Source organism: Carya illinoinensis, chromosome 3, assembly GCF_018687715.1.
Source record: "Carya illinoinensis cultivar Pawnee chromosome 3, C.illinoinensisPawnee_v1, whole genome shotgun sequence".
Classification (NCBI taxonomy): domain Eukaryota; kingdom Viridiplantae; phylum Streptophyta; class Magnoliopsida; order Fagales; family Juglandaceae; genus Carya; species Carya illinoinensis.
Window position 1 is genome coordinate 45,943,823 of NC_056754.1, and position 4,585 is coordinate 45,948,407.

Sequence of the window (4,585 nt, forward strand, 5' to 3'; positions counted from 1 at the left end):
AGGGTGTGTATAACCCTTGTACGTGTAGAAAGTATTCTACACGGGGAATAGTTGAATCACCACGTGTAAGGTGATTGCAAGTGTAGAGGGTGTTCTACACGGATCTTTTGTAGCGGTATTGTTCAAAAGTATAATAGGTTTCTATCTCCACCTGAAGGAGGTTGAATAGTAAATTTGGGAATCCTCAAGGGGTAGGTTGAGGCGAGGACGTAGGCAGTGGGGCCGAACCTCGTTAACATACTGAATTTGCTTCTCTCTTACCCTTACTCTTTATATTTATTATTATTTCATATTTTGTTTATATTTTATATTATATATTTGATTTATAATTGTTATTTTTTTAATACAACTCAATTCACCCCCCCTCTTGTGTTAGTCATCTGGGCAACAAGATTTTTTCAATCTGGATCTCTAAAAAGTTACCAAAGTGGTCTCTGCATATTATAGAAATAATAGAGAAATTATCCCTAACTGCAGCATCAAAAGAGTAGCTTATGAAGTTAGGGAGTGGAGGTTGTCATTTTTCAATCTTGTCTTTTCGTTTTCCTTTCCATGCTTCTTTATAATTGTGATAAATACGACTCAGTTGAGCTTTGGTGTCATCCATAGAGAAAATGAGTGGATTGTGCACTATGTCATTTATTTGCTTTTAGATAAAATCTATAGTTATAACTGCAAAAAGCTTGTTGCCCAGATGATTAACACAAGAGGGGGTGAATTGGGTTGTATTTAAAAATTAATAATTATAAATCAAATACACAATATAAAATATAAACAAAATACGAAACAACAATAAATATAGAGAGTAAGGGTAAGAGAGAAGTAAACTTAATATGTTAACGATGTTCGACCCCACTGTCTACATCCTCGCCTCAAGCTATCCCTTGAGGATTCCCAAATTTACTATTCAACCTCCTTCAAGTAGAGATAGAAAGCTATTACATCTTTGAAAAACACCGCTACAAAGGATTCGTGTAAAATACCCTCTACACTTACAATCACCTTACATGTGGTGATTCAACTATTCCTTGTGTAGAACACTTTCTACACGCACAAGTGTTATACACACCATTTTACTGATACAAGAGCTGATAGTGGATAGGTTATTAGAAAACACTCCTCAATGAGTGAAATAAGAACAATACAGTGCAAACTATATTTTCTTAAAAATGAACAAGGATTAAAACTCAATGCTTAGAAAAGAGAGAATGAAAGTTTTAAATGAATGTTGTATACTCTTGGTGTTTTGAATTTGAAGCTATCAAATGATCTATTTATAGGCATATGAGACTTCATATTCAAATTTAAAAAGATTCACATGTCAAAGATAACATCATTCACTTTTTTAAAAAATTCAAATCAAAAGTTCTTCTTTTTTATTTATTAAAGACAACATCATTAACTTTTCAAAAATTTCAAATCTAATCTTTTTACTTTTCGCATATGACAGAAGGAGTATTAATTACTTTTCAAAATTTTCAAACAAAATCATCTACCTTTTGCATAAGTCAAAAAGAGCATCAATTACTTTTGAAAATATTCAAATAAAGCATGCACATGTGAAAGATGACAAATAATCATTTTTAATATTTTCAAAATTCTTTAATCATGTCATGCACATGTGAAAGATGACAATTAATTATCTTTTAAAATTTTCAAATTTAATTTTCAAAATATTTATGCACATGTGAAAAATGTATTCTAATGCTTTATGATAAAATATTAATTTTAAGTCTTAGTCCTAATTTCAAATGTTTAAGAGATTTACAACATTACTCTATGAGCTTTAATGTGAATTTATTCCCTTCTTGCTCATGCTTGGTTCCTTGATGTGTTTGACTCCATTGTGTAGATAACTTGAGCTTCAGACTCATTTATTCTTTGAATTCGTTTGGTATCATCAAAATCTATGTGTAGATATATAATTACATGAAACTTGAAACTTTGAGTTCAACAAAGCTAAAATGGATAAATCCCTGTGTCTTGAAGGCCCAGTTCTTCATTTGGAGAAATAATCATTCTAATCTAGTCTGATATTGAATGAATCGGCAAGTTTCCTAAGTTCATAGGCCATGAGCTTTGATTCCATAATATTCTTACTATTGGGCATTTAACAAATAAATGAAGTGAGGATTCTTCAGCTTGATTGCAGAGCAGGCATTCTTCTGAAACTGAATTTGAGATGACTTTATTCACTCTTGTTTTTGTAGAGAGCATATCTGATAGCAGCATCCATAATGGTAATTTGTGTCTCTCATGAACTTTCAGCTTCCATATTGACTTAAAAAGATTCTGGGTTGCATTTTGTTGTATTGTTTATTGTCCATGACTACAACTTGTGACTACAACTTGGTAAACCGATTTAATAGAGAATTTTCCATTCTGGTATGAGATCCAAATCATTTTGTCTTGATCTTGAGAGAAAATCGGTAGAGAGGTTTTTTGAATTTCGTTGGTACTCTCTTGCTCAAATAGATTTTGCATTTTCCCTATGTCCCAATGTCTTGGGCTACCTGTGATATTGTTCAATACTTTTTAATTCTGGGCGAGTTTGATCCATTCCTTGCAATGGTCTTGGTTTGAAAATTTCCATTGTGGGTACCCATGGTGTATCCCAGATATTTGTCGTGAGGCCATTATTAATATGAATGCATCTCCATTTTCTAAGAGTTTCTCTTGTGTGTAGAATTCATTTCCAAAAATATGAGTCTAATTGCCTATGAGATACATGGCGAAAATCTGAATTTCTAAAATATTTTGCTGCTAGTATATCATGCCAAAGTCTATTTTGACTTTTACTCATTTTCCATCCCATTTTTGTGAGTATTGCTTGGTTCATATTTGTCATTTGCCTTATTCCAAGACCCCCTGAGATTTTTGGTAGGCATATGGATTTCTATGACTTGAGAGTCAAATTATGGGTCTTATCTTTTGGGAAACCCCATCAGAAATTTTTGAAGCTTATATCTAAAATCTTGCACACAATTTTGGGAAGCTGGATTTTTTTTTTTTAAAATTTTTTATATAAAGAGTTAGGGCCACTTGTCCAAGAGTGACCCCTCTCCAATTTTATTAATAACTATCTGTGTTCAGTTTAACCCAACCAGCCATTAAACGTTGCCAAGCAATAGCCTTGCTTCACCGTACGAGAAGGAACTCAGGCTGGACATGCAAAATCTCTAGTACCTACAAATCAAAATGAGAAATGTGAGAACTATTATGCATATCACGACATATAAGACTAATCCACTGACGAATAGAGTAAATAAGTTTTGTGGTAGATTCCAAGCGTCCCTCCATATGTGCCAAACAATGCCTCTGCCAGATTCTCAAAGTAAGGACAATCAGCATAATCCCCACAATTATGCCAACTTGAGACAATGATTTCACAACTAAGTCTGTAGACTCTGCACCATGTCTTTCCAATTGCAGCCAATCAGAATACCAAAAATAGCACTAAAATAACACCAAACCGTGTTGGCAATTTCACCTACAAACAAAACATGATTCTGATCTTCATAGTGACTGTTAGTACAATAATCACAACGAGAAGTAATAGGAATGCCAATGCGACAAAGATGATGATCTACACTCAAAGCCATATTACAAGCTTTCCACATATTGATGGACATTTTAAGAGAAAGACTCTTATGCCACATCCAAGAATGCCCTTCAAGAGTGCAACCCCTAATGTGAACACAATCCCAAGCCGAGTTGGTGGAAAACAGGCCGTTATCATTTTTAGTTCAAATCAACACATCCAAACCCGGTTTATTCTTACAAATATCCTCTAAGATGCCTTCAAAATTATTCGGGCCCACTAACTGGAGAATAAGATCCATATCCCAATTGTTTGATAATTTGCAATTCTTAACTTTAAGAAAAGGATGACCCATAATTTGCATATCATTAACTAAAGACCGCTATCCCTCCCTTTGTCATATCAAAAGAAAACATTTCTCTCCTTTAATCGCCACTTAGAATTATTGAAAATCAAAGGAATGGTTTTAGCAATCATTTTCCAAAACCTTGTACCACTTGTTGTATCAATCAGGGTCTAAGGCTTAGCACCCATATACTTACCCTTAAAAAAAATTGGCCTATAAAGAGTTACCTTGAATAAGATTCCAAGCAAATCTAGTGTGACAGGCTTGTTGCATATCATCAAGATGCCTTAGACCCAAGCCACCTTCCTCAACAAGACAACAAATAGAATTCTAGGCCACCCATTTTTTCTTACCTTTACCATTCGCCTCCCCTTCCCCCCCAACAAAAGAAAAAGTGCTCATCATACGATGGAGGGTTTTGATAATGGATTGCAGGACTTGTAAAATAGCAAAGAGATGAAAGGTCATACTAGAAAGAACATGCCGTAATAAGATAAGTCTGCCACTCGCTGAAAGAAGTTTCATCTTCCAACCTGATATTTTCTTCTGTACTTTGGATACCATATATTCTAAATGCACCTGTTTGAGTCGACTCAAGATAATAGGCAGGCCAATATATTTAAAGGGGAAATCTTCTTCTAAAAATCATGTCTTCCGTAATAACGAGCTCTTACGAGCTAAGGAAATTTTTTGAGAGC